Source organism: Artibeus jamaicensis, unplaced genomic scaffold (genome assembly GCF_021234435.1).
Source record: "Artibeus jamaicensis isolate MK-2021 breed Jamaican fruit bat unplaced genomic scaffold, CSHL_Jam_final contig_797, whole genome shotgun sequence".
Lineage (NCBI taxonomy): Eukaryota > Metazoa > Chordata > Mammalia > Chiroptera > Phyllostomidae > Artibeus > Artibeus jamaicensis.
Window position 1 is genome coordinate 3,503,128 of NW_026521977.1, and position 20,665 is coordinate 3,523,792.

General features: G+C 49.3%; 1 protein-coding gene across 5 annotated transcripts in view; it reads left to right on the forward strand.

The window, feature by feature from the left end:
* The first annotated feature begins 5,464 nt into the window (after nt 1-5,464).
* MICAL2 (microtubule associated monooxygenase, calponin and LIM domain containing 2) overlaps nt 5,465-20,665 on the forward strand; it is a 212,789-nt gene continuing 197,588 nt past the window's right edge. For all 5 annotated transcript variants that reach the window (XM_053673113.1, XM_053673114.1, XM_053673115.1 and 2 more), the window contains exon 1: nt 5,465-5,628. The gene's annotated coding sequence lies outside the window, so the exon portion shown is untranslated. The remainder of the gene's footprint in view (nt 5,629-20,665) is intronic.

The following is a 20,665-nucleotide window of genomic DNA, read 5'->3' on the forward strand; positions in this document are numbered from 1 at the left end:
AGGCGTCCACCTCTCTGCCGTGCAGCCTGTGAGTCTCGGGGGAAGCCGAGCCCACCCCAGCTCTACTCGGGGTCCCTGACAGTCATGGCCAACCAGCACATTCCAGTCCTCCTGCTGTGGCAGGGGTTCAAGTGGGCGTTGACCCAATCTATTCAGAGTGAATCTCAGAACCCCTGCTTGGAATTCTGGGTCAGAAATGTTTTCTTTTGGATAAGGTAGCTTGTGGCAACAAGAGCTCTTAGCACTGACTATGATGAGGACAACTAGGCTGAAGACAGAGAGGAGGGCAGAGCCAAGAGAATTGCAAAGAAGGGCAACTTTTACTTCTGGGCCCTTTCATTATAGGAGTTTCTTTCTTTTCTATTATAGTCAGGTCTCCTCCATTGCATGTGGAACACATTTTCTGGAAGCCCTGACTTCTGTGGAAAAAGAGAACTTCTCTCACAAGTGTATACATATGCTGATTCTGAAGAAGAAATCTGCTTGGACCACATGCATGCGTATTGGACCGGTCACCACTGGAGCTACACGGTTGGCTAGCCCTGGGGGCGATGCCCAGTCTTGTAGTGAGGAGGGTATGAAGATCACAGGTTCAGATCAAGCCAGTTAGGTCCACCCTACTATATGCTGGCTTCTGGGAGACCTTGGGCTAGTGACTTCACTTCTCCAGGATTCTGTTTTCTCATTGCTAAGGTGTCAGTGATAATAGTATTTACCTCAAAATGTGGCAGAGAGATAAACACACAAGTTTGGTGGTGGAAGTGGCCATGTCCCTGACCTGGAGCTGCTTAAACAATGCCTCTTACTGACTTTAGCTCCCTACGCCTTTATCAATATCAGCCCCCAATTTATTTTATTCAAAATTTTTATAAATCATTTACTATGTAACAGGGAGGTATGTTCTATGCACAACAGTATTGAGAAAACAATATTGTGACTCTAGGCTGCTGGAATTTCCCCAGCACCAGACCACCCTCTGGAAAGACTGTGTTCTGTTGCCAGGCAAGTACAAACAGAGCAGCTTGTCCCCTTCAAACTTGAGGCTTATAACTTTGCTTGTTTGTTTTTCTCTACTCCTTACCAATTGATGCTACTCCAGGCCTTTTGGGTTTGCCCAGGGATTGTCCACCCTGGCAGCTCTCTTAGTATCCTTAAGAGTTTAATCTCCTGCAGATGAACTTTCAGTAAAAGCCATCCCTGCTTAGTTTGCAAGACTGCCAGCAGTTACAGGCATCACAAGAGGGAGATATGTGCATAAAACATATCTCCCTCTTACGATGCCCTTATCACCGGTGAGGAACCTGTTCCCAAGAAAGCGAAGTCACTTGCCCAAGGTTACCCAGTAAGTGGCAGAGCTGGGGTTCAAACTCAGGCATCCTGACTTCAGAGTCTGTGCTACTAGTTACCTGGTTATGACGTCTCTTAGAATAAGTGCACTGTACATACTTATGGGGTGGATCTATCATGGGTGGATAAACATGAGCTTGAGTGAGTCCCCTCTATGAGCTACAACAGAGAAGAATATCCCCAGCCAGCTGCTCTGTGGAGGGTTTGGGAGCTGCCCCACCCAGCTCCATTCCATTACAGTAGTGTATTCTAGAATGGGCTTCAAGTTTGCATGAACAAAAGTCTTCCTGGGCTGCAGGCGAGGCCCAGTCTGTTGTGAGGGTGCAGTGGTTTTTGTGGCATTGTTTAGTCTCTCTAGAATTATGCCTTTGGACTTCACAGTTGGCTTTGAGTGTTTTGTGTGTGTGTGCACCTGACCAGGTTATCTGGGGCTGGAGCTAGAGTACCCCGTGTCTCTTCCTCCCTCCTTCTGCACATGTGCTCTCCGTCCCTCTCTGTGCTCTGGTTAGTGCATCACCTCCTGCCTGTAACCTCAGTGTCTCCAGCACTGACTTTTTGCTGCCAATGTGCACACATTCCCCAAAGCGCCGTGGCGCGGTGCCTCTGAGGGCATTACTGATTTCGACAGGTGCCATTTCTTCCCCCAACTCTCTCTGAAAAGCCCACTGTGTGTGGGGTAGGCCTGATAAATTCCTAAGAGACTTTGACCACTTTTCTGTTCTATCCCTGAAAAATAGTGCATTCTGGGGCCTATCAGGATATCAGGTTAGAATGAGACCCAGGGGAATCTTGCTTCTCACACATTCCGGAGCTTGTTTTCCTCCAGGAGGTACAAATGTTTCAACTTCCCGGCTTAAAAAGTCCTTCTGCAAAGATACTTCCCAAGGTGGCCTGAGGCCAATTAGCCATTTCTCATCATTTTACAAGGTCACTGGACTCTACAGATACCAGTCTTTCTCTTCCTTCTAAAAGTCCAAAGCCCTTTGATAGAAGCTTGAGGAGGAAGCTAGTGAGAGCCATGCTCACTATTCTACCCCTTCCTGGAACATTTCTTGTGAGGGAAAGGTCCGAGGGCCTGGACGTTTTGCCATTTGGAGGGGGTGAGACAGTGGTGACTCTTTCCCCTGCCTTTCAAATACTGTGAGAAGCACTTCGGCTTCTCTACCGAACACTGTATCAAGAACCCACTTGGTTCAACCTTTACCTTTCTGCAAGCCACTTGCTGGGCTGGAAATAAAAAGCAGCCAGGCCCAACACCCCAGCAGTCCTCTGGGAACACCACCAGGTGGGTAACCAGTGGTGACGAAGGTCGCCACCTGGAGTTCTTTCACAGGGAGGACCGCATGGTGGTGTTGAGACCCATCGCTTCCAGTCTGAGATGGAGATATTTTTAGGGACGAGTCTGAGTCTTCCTTCTTTCCCTCCCTCAGACGCTAATGTGGCCATCTGCATCTCCCAGACAACCTTCACAAGCACACATCCACCATCCTAGAAGAGGGGGCTGGGGTGGAGGTTGCTGTTAAATCCAGAATACTGAGTTGTGGCACACAGAGGTTGAGTTTGCCTGGCACGCTAAGAGCTGGGAACCTGGCTCCCACTCCTGTCCTCTGTGATGCTCACAGGTGCCTTCCCATCTCCATTTAATTTTTTATTTCTTTATTAAGTGAGGGGCTTAGATGTTTTCTCTAAGGTCTACTCTAACATTGCACAATCTTTTTTTTTCTTGGAAGATCTTAGTTGTATAAACTCCCAGACACAGAGTATGGAAAGATATCCCATGGTACTGCTCTGTCCAGAGGAGGGGGAGCTGTGACTTCGTGTCCCCATCCCTCTCCAACCCCCACCCCAAGGAGATGGCCAGCAAAGGTGGCTTGTGTGTAGTGGGGAGGGACTCTGAGCAGTGGCTCAAGCGGTCCCAGGGTTTATCTCCCTCCTTGCAGTCCATCACCTCCCAGCTTGCCCCGTATCCAAGGAAAAGCTCACCGCTCAGTCCTGAGACCCACGTAGAAAGGGTTTTCTTACCTGAGCCTCCTGAGATAAAAATGCTGGGAGTGGGATAGGGGGAGGAGGCAGAAGTCCTGGGAACCCATTGATAAGTTTTAGTTTTTGAGCTATGGAAACGTCTGTGTTGAGCAATGTTATCTCTATAAAACTTGGTTGGCTCACAGTGTTCCCGAAATAGTCTAAAATTTGTTTAATTTGGAGAACACTGTGCTATAGATAAGGTGACAGATATTATAAATATTAAAAGTAATGAAAATACAGCTTCATGTACTTCTTTTTATCAGCTGCATTATAAGTTACAAACACGGGAATCATATCCAGCTCAGAGTAGCATTTGTGCTTTGAATGAATGACCTGTCTCCATCTCTATCACCAGCACGGGTCTCTCAGGCCAAGGCCAGAAGCAAGAGGCTTTTGTCCAGTGAGGCCTTGTGCTTGGGGCAGAGGTAATACTGCTTCCTGAAACTCCTCTCTGTCTCAGCTTTCCTGTATCACTCTGTAAGTAAGGCAGGGCCCTGCTGGTCTCATCTCCTGTCTCTGACAGTGCCCAGACCTGAGGTCAACAGAATGTTTGGGCAGGCCAGGCCCCACTGCAGTTCCTTCAGAAATAGACCTGGCCTGTCTGGCACTCTAGAGGTATGGGCAGGGCTGTGCAGGCCCCAGTACCCAGTGGTTAGACATGCCGATTCTGGAATCAGATAGCTCTGAGCTCAGATCCAGACTCTAATTCTTATTAACCATGTGACCTCGACAAGTTACTGTACCTCACTGAGTCTCAGTTTCCACATCAGTAAAAGGGGATGATAATAAGAATGCATGCCTTACAGATCCATTGTCAGGATTAAATGAGAAAAATGTTCAGAAAGCACCCCATCAACTGACATCACAAGCAAAATTCCATCAGAGTCGAGAGCTGCTCTCTGAGAGTAACTGCTGGCAGTCTTGCAAACTAAGCAGGGATGGCTTTTACTGAAAGTTCATCTGCAGGAGATTAAACTCTTAAGGATACTAAGAGAGCTGCCAGGGTGGACAATCCCTGGGCAAATCCAAAAGGCCTGGAGTAGCATCAATTGGTAAGGAGTAGAGAAAAACAAACAAGCAAAGTTATAAGCCCCAAGTTTGAAGGGGACAAACTGCTCTGTTTGTACTTGCCTGGCAATAGAACATAGTCTTTCCAGAGGGTGGTCTGGTGCTGGGGAAATTCCAGCAGCCTAGAGTCACAATACTGTTTTTCTCATCACCCAACTCTGCCTGTCCTACTCCCTACTGTGTCAGCTCAGTTCCAAAGACATTTATTTGATGCCTACTTTGCGTCAAACTTGTGATGAGCCCTGGGCCCTAGAGGTGCACAAGACATAATTTCTGACCTTGTGACCTTTGTTTCATATCCAAGGTGTTTGCAGTATTTACAGTTTGCAAAGCCGCTTCACACACCACTAGGCCTCACCCCATTTACACTGCGTTATCTGTGAATGGTGCTTGGGGAACTGTATTTTCTGTGAATGGTGCTTGGGGAGGGGCAGAGCAGAGATTAGAGTCCCCACTTAACAGCTAAGAACAGAGGGTTCTTAGGTAACATAGGTGATCTGTGTCACTTCCCCACTTCCCACCAGCTTTACCGTAAGCAAAGGCAGTCCAAGTGAGCGAGCTAGTAGGACTTGCTGAAGCCCAGAGTGTTCAGGAGGTAAAGCACAGAGGTAGGCCCACAGTCAATACTGGAAGTGCTTCCCCGAGTCCAAAGGGTGCGATGGGGCTTGCTTTCCAGCTACCTAGACTCAGGAGCTTGAGGCCCAGCCCTTGCCTCTCCCCTGACATTATAATACCAGCACTTGGGTTTTCATCTCACAGCGCCACTATGCCCCTCCCACATAGGCCCTCCCCACTGGTCTCAAACCTGCACAGGTCAGGGTGGAAGCGTAAGCGGCTACCTGAGCTCTGGCCCCAGCTGTAGCCCACGTGCGCTAGCAGCAGCCGCTGTGACAGCTGGCCCCGCAGGGGCGGAGCGGGTGGGGTGCGGGGGTGGGCCCCGCGCCGCTCTGCCATTGGTCGCAGCCCAGGCCCGTTGCCCTGTCATTGGCAGCGCCTCTGATGGGGGAGGCGCCAAGCTCCGTGGGCAGCGCGGCGCAGAACTGCGGGCGCTCGCCCAGGCTACTCTTGTGCGGATCCGTCTTGCTAGCTCCTAGCTCCGCAGGCTGCCTGCGAGTTCTGACTGCTGCGCCCGCTACCCAAGGCGAAGGCAGGAGCTGGCTCTAGGCTCAGTGGCCAGCGCAGCTCTCGGTAAGGCTGGACAGCATTGGGCTCCGGGGCGGGCTGCGGGACAGGCGTGTTTGGGGGCCGTGCCAGCAGAGCCTGGACTCTGCGCCCCAGCCGGCACCCCGGAGGGTCAGGTGCAGCTGCAGCATCTTCCGCCTCAAACCCATCGGCGCCTGTCTAGCAGGTGGCTCCATCCAGGAGGCCAGGGCTGCTGCTATCAGTCTCTGAACAGATTAGAACGAAATAAAAAGGTAGTTCCGTGCCCAGAACTACCTCTTACTCTGCCCGCCAACACCCGAACCCAGGCAACTGTAAGCCAGAAAATCCCCGAACGTCAACGTGGAGTGGGTGCAATGCGCCAGTGGGTGCAATCTTCCTGCCACCAGGGCGAAAGATTATCCCCAAACTTTGCTACCGAAAATTTGGGCTCCGTGCCTTTCACATTCTCTCCTGGCTTTTCACGGTCCTCCTCTCTCCCCCTCCCTCCTTAACAACAGGAAGTGAAGTTGGGTCAAATGTCAGTGTTCTGGTCTGGGGCCAGGGCCGAGCTGTAGCGGTGGTCCGAGGGGCCGCGCGCCCCCCAGCAGCCCGCGCTCGCCCCAGGCCCGAAAGCACCCCTGCCAGGGCATTAGCAGTGCCCACCTGGCGGTGCCCGACTGGCCCTTGGGAGAAGTAGGGTCTTGCCGGCAGCCTCTCCAGCCGCTGATCTGGCTTCCAGGCTGGGGCAGGTGGGGTTAAATTTATCTTAGCCTAGCCTCTCGGCAGAGCTGGGAACTGCCTTTGTTGGATGGGGAAGAGGCGTGTTGAAACCAGAGTAAACGTGTGCCTCCTTCCACGTTGTTTATTCTGAAGCCTGGGTTCTTAAACCCTAAAAGCTTTTATTTGGAGGTTCACTGGGCTCTATAGGGTAGGGGTCCTTCAGCAGCATGCGGACCCTCTCGCTGTCAGTCTTGCCTGCCCACTTACAGTCTTCAGTGGCTTAAGGGAAGGGTGAAATCACTAACCAGCCCCCTTCTGGGTAGGTTCCTCGGGAATAAAGCCAGCGGCAGGTTGGCCCTGCGGACGTTTGCATTCCTGGGTGCCCTGACACCTGTGCTAGTTCTATTCCTGTCCCTTTCCCAGGGGAAAAGGACCCAACAAGCAGGCTTCAATTCTCCAGGGCTGCTCATCTGGTGCTCTGGAGACTCTAATGGCAGTAGGAACTCACCTTTGGGCAGAGAGAAGACAGATTTATTAAGTGCCTGCCAGGGGACAGGTCCTGCTGTGTGGTACTTTTGCAGCCAATTTCATGGTTACTCCAAAAATTCAGAGTTTTGCCCTCCTCATGTTAGAGATGGGGAAACTAAGGCAGATGAGTGCCCATGGTCAGACAGAACGTGGCTGAGCCAGGGTTTAAACCAGGCCTAGCTTTGCCAGAGCTAAGACCAGCGCTTTCTTGTTGCCCCAAGGCTGTGGGATATGGTGTGCCCTGCTACACGATCCTGTGTCCTGCTGCATGTGCATGGCCCTGCTATGTCCTGACTGGAGGCTCCCGGTCTCTGAAAAGATTCTGTCTAAAGATTCAAGGGCTGCTTTTTTGGTAAAGCACTTGAACTGACCCAGGTTAGCCCAGATTGTTCATCCTGTGGCCCCTTGCCCCACCCTGTCCTCCAGTCAAGGGTGATGGCTGGTGTCTGTCATGCTATGATGGGAAGGGATCGACTGCTGGTGTTTGGGTGCTATTTGGAGGCAAAGCTCGCCTATGCCATGGATATGATCTCACCTCTGAGAGCTGGCTTCTGGGATGGTCAAAGAGAACCGTGTTAGCTACAATAACCTCTACTTTAGGACTGATTCCAGTTTTGTTTTTATTTTTTGGGAGGGAGGAAATGTGTTGGAGTGTACCAGTTACGGTTATCAGGTGACTGAAAATTACAATTTGAGCACACCTTCATAAGAAATGACATTACTTTTATCTCTGCACTTTCCTTCAGGACCAGGGCTCTGGCTTTCTATCCATCCCTCCCTTCTAAAAAAAGTCACCATTAGCTTACTACCAGTCTGTGTTGGTTTGTTTGTTCCCTCCTTCCTTCCTTCTTTCCTTCCCTCCCTCCCTCCCTCCCTCCCTCCAGAGAAGGCCTGAGACTAACAATAGGTGTGTGCGCGTGTGTGCATGCGTGTGCATGTGTGTGTGTATTAGGGGTGGCAACCTAGTGAAAGACTTAAACATTTTTTTTCAATCACAGTTGACATACAGTTTTATTTATATTAGTTTCAGTTGTACAACATAGTAATTAGACATTTATATACCTTATGAAACGATCACCCCAATAAGCCTAGTACTCACCTGACACCATACATAGTTATTACAATATTATTTATTGACTGTATTCCTTTTGCTGTACTTTATAGCCCTGTGACTATTTTAATAACACAACCAGTTACACTTTAGCATAAATCAGGCTGGTTTGTAGCTATGGTCATTCAAACCCATTCCCTGCAGCTTCAAGGAGCAGAGGAACAGGTAGGGTAATCCTTCTCTGCCTGGTATGGGGTGTGTCTCTGTTCTCTCCACCCATGTCTACACACCTGTGTGGATGTACCTCCCAGTCATGGGCCTGCCCCTTTTACTCCCTACTACTGACAATAGAGGTCCTGCCATCTTGGTGGAGAGGCTTGACCCTGAAGGGAGGGGTGGGGTAGGAGTGCAAGATTTGGACTGAACATTGCTAATGTTTGAAGCCCTCCCCAGACTAAGGGTCTCCGGTGTTTAAAGAGCCAAGAAATAGAATACTGTTTATCATGCTGGGACTTTTCATTTTTTTATATCTTTAGGTACCCACATTAGCCCTCTGAAGAAGTAGGTAGAGTTATTCCCATCTGACAGATGAGGAAACTAAGACTCAGAAAGGTTACATCTTGCTCCTATCACACAACTGGTGAGCAACCATGCTAGGATCCTGGACTTGACTTTGTGAGGGAGGGCTGCGTGGTGAATTAGACACCAAGGAGAACAGGGAGACTTTGTGGCCATCCTCTGAACGCTGGAGGTTTGGTGAGCACAGCCCCCTGCTGTGCGCACTGTCTCCCACCTTACACTGTATAGTTGTCCTTGCTCAATGCAGTTGATCAGTTCTGTGACTCTAAGTGAAATAATATATAGTGAAACAAATGTGCTGCAAGCTAATTGATATAAGGAACAGTTAGGTTCCTATGTCATCTCATCAACATTGCAACAAAACTACTTGGAATGAAACGACCTTATTCAAGAACCTGCTGTAATTATTTGTGAATGTGTTTTCCCACCCCACTAGGAAATATCATTTAAAATATTCATAAACTTGGCAGGTTTATTTTCTAGTTCTCACAAATCCTCTTTGTTTTGTATTCCCTTGGTTTTTATGCCTGTCTTTATTAGGATATCCTAATAAAGGATATGTGCAGTACACATGATGTACTGCAGCCTATTTAAAAATGCCATGAATATTTTCAAACAGAGAGATAGAATAGTATAATGAGCCCCATATACTCATTATCCAGCTTCAACAGTCATCAAGATTTCAAGATTATGCCAAGCTGGTGCTCCCTCCCTCTCCCTCCCTCTCCCTCCCTCTCCCTCCCTCTCCCTCCCTCTCCCTCCTTCTCCCTTCTTCTCTCTCCCTCCCTCCCCCTCCCTCTCTTCCCTCTCTTCCTTTTCTTTTTCTTCCTTAGGTATTTTAGAGCAACTCTTTAATGTTATGTCATTTCCCCCTAAATAATCTAGCTTATATCTATTTTAGAAAGAATGATATCTTTCATACCACATGGCCCTTATTGCATGTAACAGAATTAACAGCAGTTCTTTGCTCTCATCTGTCCGTGTTCAGAGTTCCCTGATTGTTTGAATCAGGATCCAGACAAAGTCTATGTACTGGATTTGTTGTTAGACCCTTTGCCTATGTTAATCTGGAGCAGCACCCACCCCGCCCAACCCTGCTTTTAGTCAGCTATTACTCTCTGTTTTAAGTGCCCGTCTCCCCCACCGGACAGTGAGCCTCTTGAGAGTGGCGTTGGCGTCTCTGCCATGCTGGATCTCAGTGTCTGGGATGGGGTGGAGGCTCCCTGAGCATCTGTCCACTCGTGCCCTAGCCAGTCAGGGAATTCATTTTGAATGAATGAACCCTGTCGTGGCTTTGTGTGACTGCCTGTGCCCGTGTTTAGATAAGAGGTTTTTAAAAAGATGACTTGCGTGTCAACTTTCCTCAGCATACGTCAGTCTGTAAACATCCTGAAATAATAGAACTGTTCATTGCGTTCACCCAAGCTGCTCTGGTTTGTGGTGGGGAGCCCAGACAGCCACATTTGTGCCCTGATCAGCAACTGGTCTCCCCCACGTCACGTGTGGTGCTGACAGGGACTGAGGTCACTTTTTGCCTGAGCTTTGAATCCTGGCTTACTCATCCACAGGGATTCCACGTTATGACCCAGACCCTTGGCATTCAGACTTGAAGGAGAACACTATCTATCTCTTTCTTTGTCCTCTCTCTCTGGACAGTGCTTCTTCCCTGGTGCCTCCATGAGCCTTCTCTGACCTGCCTCACACCTGGGCGAGCTGAGGAATCTTTCTCAAATCATTATGCAACTGCAGCTGGCGGGCGGTGACAGAAAAACGAACGCTTGATTGTTCAGTGTCTTGTCTGAATTGTGGGGAAGAGGTGGCACCACCACGGGCACTACTGTGGGAGTCCCCACAAGGCAGACCAGAGGCTTCAGAGGGGAGGGAAAGGTGCACTTCCCTTCCTCAGTAAGGAGCTTCCCAGCTGAGTCCTCATTCAGTCTCCTCGGGGTGCCGGGCACCCTCATAGTCCCCTTCTCACCCACCCAGCAGGGACCTGCCTTTGCAAACAGCCCCCAACTAAGGAGGTTCTTTTTTTATTCCTTGGCTTCCTCCTCCTCCTCTTCATTATTCTTCTTAATCATAGACAGCCTTTTTTACTTGTTATATTTGGCAGAAATATAACAAAATGTAAGTCTTTCTCTCTAGATGGCAGGACCAGAGTTGATTTTTTTTCCCTTTATCTTTTCCTTTTCGGTATTTTTCCAAAATTTTATAATAAAAATATCATTTTTAATGGAAAACCCAAATATTTGTGTTTTTTCCTTAAGAAAAAAAGAGAACGTCCTTTGACCAATTTGGAGGAGTAGGCAAAATTAAACAAACATTTGGTATAGCTTATACATGTGGATAAGGTCACAGAGGCACAGGAATTTTGATGTTTAGTTATTTTATTTTATAATATTATTTTAAAGAACATACCTGGGCTTCCTAAAAGTTAGAAAATAAAGTTGGGGCTTAGGAGGTGGGGAGCCGTGGTACCCGTGTAGCCTCACTCTCTTTCTGCTTCTACTTCCTCCCCTTCCTTCCCGAGAATGTCACTTCATTTCCCCAGCATGCAGTTGCTCTGATGTTAGCTTCCTGATTTTGATTTTTTCATTTATGTAGGTTGAGCTATCGAAGGAAGACAGCATGTTATACTGTGTTAAGACATGGTCGGCAGGGCAAAGCTTCAGGCTCCGATGTCCTATCTTGTCCTCTTCAGAAAGTGCCTGACTGCCCACCACCCTGGTCACCTCACTTTGTGTGTATGGGGGGCTGACCCCTCCCCTCACCATTTTGTTTTCTTTGGTGCATCCTCCCCAGAGGCAGAAGGCATGGCTGGTCTGTGCTGATAAGGCTCCTCCTTTCTGAAGCACAGATCGCCTCATCTCAGAAACAGAGCTGGTGGGGGGATAGGGAACGTGGGCCCTCCGGGCACAAACAGACCTCCATTGCAGGACTGCATCACCATGGAGTCTGATTTTTGAGACGGTTCCTTTCTCTGCCAGCTGTTGAGGAAGCATCTATCCCTGAGCCCCAGATGAGGAGCCTTTTGTAAATATCAGGTATGGATCTTCTTAAATCAATTGCTCTGTACCCATCCATGCATCTAAATATTACTACAGTTCATCACAGACACGCTTGTCTCCATGGCGGCTGGCAGGAGGTGGTATGTGTGCATGCTGCTGATGTTCTTAGGGCTGGGATTTTTCAGTGTGTTCTTTTTCCTTTTTTTAATTTTATGTACTGACTTTGGAGAGAGGAAAGAAAGAAGGCAGGGAGACAGGGAGGGAGAATGAGAGAGACAGAGACAAATACATCAGTTTTGTTGTTCCACTTATTTATTCATTCATTGTTTGATTCTCTTTTTTAAAAAGATTTTTATTTATTTTTAGAGAGAGGAAGGGAGGGAGAAAGAGAGGGAGAGAAATATCAGTATCATGTGTGGTTGCCTCTTGAGCACCTCCTATTGGGGACCTGGCCCACAACCCAGGCTTGTGCCCTGACTGGGATTGGAACCAGCAACCCTTTGGTTCACAGGCCAGTGCTCAAGCCACTGAGACACACCAGCCAGGACCATTTTTTTTCTTTTTTATTTTATTTTATTTTATTTATTTATTTTTCAAGTACAGTTTTCTGTCTATTTCTCCCATCCCAGCCCAACCCGCCCTGTGCTCCCCACCTCCCTCCCATTTCCACCCCCCTTAGTTCTTGTTCTTGTGTCCTTCACAGGATCATTGTTTGATTCTTGTATGTGCCCTGACTGGGCATCAACCCCGCAAACTTGGCATATATGGATAACACTATAACCAACTGAGCTACCTGGCCAGGGCTTTTAGTGTACGCTTTATTTCCACTCATGTTTCTCTCCCCTGAGAGTCAGGGTAATTTCCCACCCTAAATCCCCTCCTCCCAGGGGCTGTCCAGCACTTGGATTTTTTCCACGACTCGGTCACAGTTCTCTCTGGGGAATCCAGAGGCCTCATTTCCTGCTGGTTTGGGGCGCAGGTTTTTCTCCTTCCTGGGCAGTGGGGGATGTCCAGCGCAGACGTCCTTTCTGCTGGCTGCAAGAATCGGTGGCAAGGAGCTGGAAGGCGGCCCCTGGTCACAGAGCTGCCACAGCAGCAGGTTTAGGGGACAGTTGCAGGCCTGAGCTCCTGACACACCCAGTCTAGGAGCCTAGCCAATCTGGAGACAGGATTGGGAGTCTAGGGACATCCCGTTCTGGCCTTGCCACCGTGGTGTCACTGTGTTAAGATATGGAAACAGCTTCTTTGCTCTCATGACTGAATATCTGGCGTGGGCTACTTTCTTGAGTACTGACTGTATCTAGTAAAGATCTGCAGGATTTCAGAGTTTAGCTGGTACCCGGGCCTAGGTCTTTTCTAACACCTGGATGAGGTGTTAGAAAAGATGAAGAAGTGCCTGGAAAAAAGTCGGACTTTTGGTCACTAATGAGAGATGCTCCCTGGAACCGAGAGGGCCCAGGGTCTGCCAGGGGCATGGCGGAGCTCCTGACCCCGGTGGGGGTTGAGGTATGGTGAATGGAGTTTGTGGTTGCTACAGAGTCGGGGCACTGACACTCCAGCATCAGGACAGCTGGGCCTTTGCACAACTTGATGTAGAGGTGATGAGTCAAAAATCTCCCTGCTCGAAGGAGGGAGGAATCTGAGAGCCAGATGAAAGGGAAAACAGAATGGGGGGTCCGGAAGGCCTCTTTTCAGACTCTCGGGGAGAGGATTTAGTCATTCTCTTTCCTCAGGAAGTGTTCTGTGGGGCTCCTGGGACCAGATGGAGCCTTGGGAACTATGGGGTTCGTGCCGGGAGAGCTTCTCAGCCACCTGCCTGAAGTTGCAGCACATTCCTGTTGTGAAGGAGGGAGGAGGCTCTGGATGAATCTCAGGCTTCCTCCCAATTCTAGGCTTGCTGCAACCAGGGAACCCAAAAGTTCCTGCTTGGTCCTGGTTTCCACCTCCAGTTTGGGTGGGTCTGTTATCTTGCGTCTGACATCTTGGACTCTGATAAAATGACTCACCCACCCACACGTACATAAATGCATAGAGTATCACTCTCCCCCCACTCCCCAGCATCCACAGATGCATGGTACTCACCCTTACAAACATACATAGATGCATGGTACTCAACCCCCCCCAACACACGTGCATAGCAGCATGGTACTCATTCCCACACACAATACATGGATGCATTTAAAATGGTCACTCAGCGCAAAGGGATTCAATGGAAGGTAAACCTTTCTTCTTCCTCTGTCCTCCAGCCCTCAGTCCTCTTCTTCGATGGCATCTTCTGTCCCCAGTCTCCTGTGGATCCTTCCAGATAGAGTTGGGACATATCTTTGTGTCCGTGTTCCCCTTTGCCCCTCTTCAGGCCTCCGGGAAGCACCCAGGATGTGAAACAACAAGGCCCACAGGACTGCTGAGACTCAGCCGTTACTCGAATTAGCCACAGCTCAGCTATCACCCCACTTTGTCACCTCTCCCTTTTAGAAATATCCTTGTGTTAGATTTGTGGGTATAGAGAGTCTGGGACTGAGAATAAACCTCAGAGGAATGTTCTGGATGCTTGTGATAGAGAGACCAAAGCAAATGAACACATGTGCTAAGAGACACCTGCGTTCAAATCCTAGCCGTGTTGCCTGGGGCAAGTCAATGAAACCTTAGTATTTGAGTCCATAAAAAGGAGGTATTTACACCTGTCTCTCTAGGTGTAGAGATGAAATTAAAATATTTGTGAAGAGCCCTGTATAGGTAGGCACTCCAAAATGTCAGGGCATTTTTTTTCCTGCTTCTGAGGAGTGACCCATTTTCAGAATGAATGACATTGGCATGGAATCCTTTGGATGGCTTCCTGGAAATCCTCTCAGCAGGTTCCCGAGCTTTTATTTCCTTGCGGAAGGCAGCCAGCTCTGCATTTCCTACCAAACTGAACTCCTCCTCCCACCTCCTCCTGCTTGTGGGGAAACCTCCATCCCCCCCAGCCTCTCAGCACCACCACCTGCTGGGTCCCTCTGCCCTCCCACCCTGAAGCCCGTGGGTGCGCAGGATACTGCTGGCCGCCTGGAGAGGACTCTGGGCCGTCTCCCGCTGTCTCTGGGGTGTTTATGTTGTGATCTTTTCAGAAGCTCCCAGCAGATGTCTGTTTATTGCTGAAACTTCACCATCTTTACCTCCTGCATGAAAGAAGAGAGAAGCTATTTTTAAAAATCTGTAATTGCCGTGGCCACACCATCTGGCCTAGATGGCCTCCAAGTGTCCTTCTTCATCGCTCTCACTCTCTACCCATTTGAAACCCTTCAGATCCAGTCAGAGAGGCCTTATATGTCCTGATTTTAGGACAGCACTTAAATTTGGCAGGCAGTTGTAATCTCTTAAAAAGGTAGGTCAGAGAAGCAAAGGCAACCAGCTGACCGTCTTTTTCTGGACTGGGACAGACGGCGTGAGTGAGAGTAGCATTTCTGTGTCCATAGAAACCAATCACTTTCTCTGCTTCTGTGCCCTCCTTCCATTTGTGGTGGGAGAGGCCACCCCCTGCATGCTGCGTCCTGATTGGCTGGGATATCTTTACCAGTTCCTTTCCCTTTGATGTTGGGGAGGTTCAAGGTAAGGAGGGAATGGAACTAGGGTAGTTTCAAATGATGCTGACCTCCTGGGAGGGAAGAAGAGATGAACACCACGAGTCATCTCGGGATGTCAGTGTCAGATTGGAAGAGCCCTCTGGCATCATCCAGATTTCACTCCTGCCACCTCGTTTTACCTATGGGGAAACTGAGACTCTGGGGGTTCTCGATACTGAACAGAGGCCTAGGAAGTGTACTTCCTTGCTCAAGGTCACCCAGCCAGGTCTGAATCAAGGATGTTCTCCATCCACTGATTCTGCCAGGCCATGATCCCAGGACCATCTCCAGCTGCTCTTCTGCTTGCAGTTGGCCTTCCCTTTTGAAGGACAGAGCTTCACCCCCACACCCTCTTTCTAACTGCTCTCGCATTCTTTGAATTTACGATATATACACGTGCAGCCTGTTTAGCATAACCACGTGTTGCAAGATCTTTCCTTATCAAAAATACCTCCCCCAGAACCTTGGCGCCTGAAACTCCTACCTTTGTTTTCAGCCCTTGCCTTCAGAGGACCTTTGTAAATATATATATATGCATGCAATTTAACTGGGAAGGGCAACAGAGATTAGGTTATCTCCGATTAGCTGTCAGCTCAGAGCTGAACCTTGAGAGAATGGGGGATGAGTCAGCTGGGAATAGGTGGAGGAGGGCATCAGAAAGGCTTGTAAATAGGGTGTTATCAGGGCCAGCATGTATCACCGTGGCCAAGGCTCCTTAGTTCACAATGCACTGTTTCTATGCTGGGGCACTGTGATGAAGGACAGAAATGGAGTTCATCTAACTCATGAAGTGAGGTGCACTAGGCAGGCTCACTGATGCCTGCACACTGAGACAGAGTATGGAATGTGTTTTGGAGAGTTGCAGTGTGGGGAACCAGGGGGGACTTCCTGGAGGAGGTGGCACTTTGTCATTGAGATGGACCTTAGAAGATAGGAAGGATTTCCACAGGCAGAGGTGGGCAGAGGTATAGCACAAAGAGATGTTGGAAAGCGAGGGTATGTTTGGGGAGCCACATGGTGGAAACATGGGGGCTGCCTAGGAACCTATGGAAGCCCAGGCTGGACCAGGTTCCCTAGGCCCGGAGTGCTGGGGGTGGGCATGCGGCCCTGACCCAGCCGGCAGTGGGAAGCCTTTGCAGAGGGGTGGTCGAAGCTGTCCTTCAGGCAGATCAGCTCGTGGGGGAGTCAGTAAGGAGGGATCTGTCAGCGATCTGCCCTCCGCGCTTTGGATGTGTGCATTCACCAGGCAGCAACTGTTTATCAGGACCAAGGAGTGTGGGGAGAGTGGGGAGTAGGGGTGGGGTGGGGGGCAGTTAAGGTTGGGCCCAAATGAGGCCTCGTCTGTGTCCTTGTTTTGCCCCTCACCCCTCTGTGTGAAGGGAGTCAGCGTGAGCAGCCTGCCTTTCTGTTTAGAAGGAGAATAGCCCACTTTAGCGCTCATTAGTTAGGGTCTTAGAATATGGGACATCTGTCACCTTCTGGGCCACCAAGTGTGCCTGCTTGGAGCTTTGGCAGCTCTGTCCTCAGTAGAAAATGGTCAGTGCCCCACTTTTTGCCATCTTACTGCAGGCTAAGCCCTCCATGCTGCCCATGCCCCTCCCTCAGGGTCAGTTTGAGGGGAAAAAATAGGAAGTTAGGGGCTGAGCCCCTGTGGGGGTGGGTACCCTGGGTCAGGAGCAGGAGTTACCTGTCTGCATGGGGATGAGGCACCCACCACAGCTGAGATGGGACAGGAACCCGAATGACACCCCCCCTCCTTTGTTAGAATGGGTTCTGCAGGCCTCACGTGCTCCAGGCATTGTGGGCTAGGACCTGAAATGACTGATTCTCCCTTCCGTGGTCTCGTAACACGCTGAACACATCCTGCAGGCAGGTCCCGCCCTGGGCCTCTGGTCACACTTTGGGTTTACCTCCCCAGTGGGAGGAAGCTGGCGCATGCTGGTGGACTGAGGCGGGACTTGATGTCGCCAGGCAGCTGGAACACACTGGGAGGGTTGGCTGTTTTCCAGCCTTTTCCCCAGCCCTATGGACATCCTGGCCACGGGGAGGGGACAAAAGCTGAGTTCAGCTTCTGCTTGCACCAGCATTAAACTGGCAGATGGGAGGCATGGCAACCTGGTACACTTGTGGCTTTGACATTTGAGCAGAGCTGCTGGCACCTGTTCTCTGCCGTAGATGTCTCAGAAACACTCTTGCTTTCTGTGATGGAATAAATTGTTCCTGCAAGCAGCAAATGTCATGAGTTTAGTGCCTTTGGGAGCTATTGATGGGGGAGGGTGGGGGTGGGGTGCTGAAACAGTTCTTACCTTTCCTTTTGTTCTCCCTACTATCAGTTCTACCAAAACGAGACCAAGTTGGTTCGTTGATTGATTGGTCAAGTTATCAGTCCATTCATTCTGCCAATCAAAACTTACGGAGTTTCTTCTATTTGAAGTGTGTTGCCGCAGACCTAGCATGGTTTTCAGAGTTACTGTAAAGGCCCGGGCAAGCCACTTACTTTCTCTAAGCCTCAAGTTTCTCTTCTGTGAGATGGGAGTGATAATACTTATCTCTCAGGGTGGCGGTGGGGATTAAATGGGGCGATGTGCGCAGCATACCTGACACGGTGCCAGGCACGTAGGCGGCCTCTTCCCCTCTGGCCCTTTCCCAAACTGACCCACAGGAGGCTCAGGGCCCAGATGTGGGCAGCGTTCATCTTTGCCTCAGGCCTCCCACTCAGCACTGTTCCCTGAGTGGCTTTTACCCTAAACTAGTGACTTCTAAGAGAACGGCTCAGTCAAAGCCCCTATGCATGCCACACAGAGATGGTGATGCCTTTCTCCTCACGGAGAGGTCTTCTCCACCAGACGTGGGAACTTCAGGGCCGGTCCAGCCTGGGCTTGCACGTTGGAGGTGACCTGTTCCGTCATTGGATGGCTCTTCCTGTCACCTCCCTGAGAGCTCCCCATGGCTTCTGGCATTTGGTTCCAGTTCTTCCTCCTTGAAGCCACAGAGAATGAGTCTAATCTCTTCACTGCATGGCAGGTCTTCAGGTACTGTTTTTAAATCAGATCTACAATGCCCTCAATTAGAAGTATGCCATCCTTCTATCTGGAAGAAAGAAAGCACGCTTCCACTCCAACTGTGGAGCCCGGCCTTGTTACCACTTAAAATGTTTATGTTATATTTACGGAAGGAATTCTTTAGAGTTTAGACCTATGTTGTCATTCCATATCACTCTTGCATGTGCAAAAATAAATGGGTTATGGTATTTCGAAAACTTTTTCACTTTCAGAATCCAAGTCTTCTGAATTACTGTTGGACTCAAGAGTCACCCATACATTTTATATATGTATATTTTTTTTACATAGTGTTATATTCTGGTAAATTAGCAATGTCTTTCTTAATCTTTATTGTCTCTGGATTGTTTTTCCTAACCGCTGATACCCATTCTGTAAGTTTTGACGGTGTTGCTTTCTCGACTTTTATCCGAAGGTGTCTATGAAGGGTTTTTAGTCCGTGACCAGGACTCATACTCCTTTCTCAAACAGTCCTTAAATGTCTCAGCTCCTGAAATGTTGAAGGTGGCAGTTGTCTAGATATGTCAACAGTCGAATTTCCATATGACAATCGAAATGAGGCAAAACGACAACTGTGCCACAGCTGCATCCTGGTCCAGGGAATTTGTTAGATGTTAGGGGATTATAGGATATCTTCTGCTTTCAGACATTTTATAAATGAAAAAAGTTGCATTTTCTAATTGGTGAAATATGATATTGAAAGACAGCCCTTTAGTTCTCTCCTGGGACTTCTTCCAGATCAGCAGCCCACGGAGTAGGCCCAGGTCTTTTTGCCCGCCCTTGGTTCTCGTGTGGACAAAGTCCAGTTTGTCCGTATTCAAATGCCAGGAGGGCAATGCCCAGACCACATATGGTATCTGTGGTGTGACCACGGCAGAGAAAGGGAGCTATCACCTCCCTAGCTCAGGTCATTCTACTCCTCTTAATGCAGCCCAAGATTGCATCCCCTTTTCTGGCAGCTACATGCTTTTTGCTGACATGATCCCTGACCAGATCTTTTTAACACATGGTGTAATTAAGCTGCTTCTCCCCTGGCCTAGACTGTGTGGCTTTTGAATGTAGATGCTGAGCCTCTGTTTTATTCCCATCTGATTCAGGACGACCATTCCTGTTACACCTTGTCAAATTCAGTGCAGCCCCATTCTGTTGACCTCTTTCAGGATCCTGTGTAAGTGTGTCTTCTACAGCATTACCCACCTCACTGATAAAATGCTTCTCAGGAGAGAGGCCTCTGGCATGCTGCCGGAGTCGTCCCCTCAGGCGACAGGACCTTTAATCCGATTGCTTTGGGAAAGGTAGTCAGTCCTCTTGCCTAAGCACCTGCCCTTCAGCTTTTCTGACCTGTGACCAGATGCCGTTTTGAATCTAGATGTGCCAAGTTTACTGCAGTTGTCTATTGACCATCAAGTACCCTGTCACAGGCAGCATGAGCCCTCCTTGATGTTGCATGGTCTCGGTTCCCAGGGGGCTCTGCGGCTCTTTCCCAGTGTCTCTGTGCTGCCCCGTAGTGATGCAGTAGGCAGTTCAGTGGTCTCATCTGTAAGAAGTTTCAGTGCTCTGGGCCAGGGGACTTGAAGTCATTAAAACTATGTTTTTCTGAAAATCAAGTTCCTTCCCCTTCTCAGCTTCCAGTCTCATCTCAATGTTGGATCTTTACTTGTCAGGCTAAGAATAGGTTTGTTTGGCAATGGCCATGAGGTACCCAGAGTGGGAGCCTAGGCCCAATTTCCCAGGACCCTTTTTGCCTGTAGACCACTTGGCTCAAGACCAGCCTCCCACCCCTACACCTTCCAGGGCCCATGGGCATGTTGTGCAGCCTCAGCTGGGCAGTGACCTCTGGTCGACACTCTGGGTTGGTCTTCCATCACTGTCTCAGGGGTTCTTTGATTACATCCTTTTTCTGGTGATGAGAATGGGCTCCTTTTTTTTTCTATTCCCACCTGAAGACATGCTCCCCAGTTTTAGAGAGGGGGGAAGAAGGGAGAGAGAGACAAGGAGAGAAACATCGATCGCCTCACCATGCGGTACTATCAGGGAAAAACCCACAACCCAGGCACATGCCCTGACCGGGAATCAAACCCGTGACCCCTAGGCCAACGAGATGATGCTTCAATCAACTGAGCCACACTGGCTAGGATGGAGACTGGGCTTCTTAACAAGGTTTTCCTGTGCAACCACATGGCTCCTATTCTGTACCACTTACAGAGCAGTTACAGTGAGCCAAGACTGGGGTAAGGGCTTTGTAAATATTAACTCATTTAATCCTTGGGCCAACCCTACGAGATATTGTGATTATCCCCATTTACCAATGAGGGAATTAAGACCCAGAGGGTTTAATTGACTTGCTCAAAATGTCATAGTGAGGAAGGGGAAAAGGGTGAGTCAGAATCTAGTCAGTTTGCCCCTTAGTTCAGCTTTCAATCATGATAGTGAGTTTTCTGCTTCCTAAAAGGCCCCCTCTTCCCTTCTCCTCCTCCCCCTCCTCCTGCCTCTTCCTCCCATCCCCCTGCTTCTCACCCCTCCCCACCCTGCCAC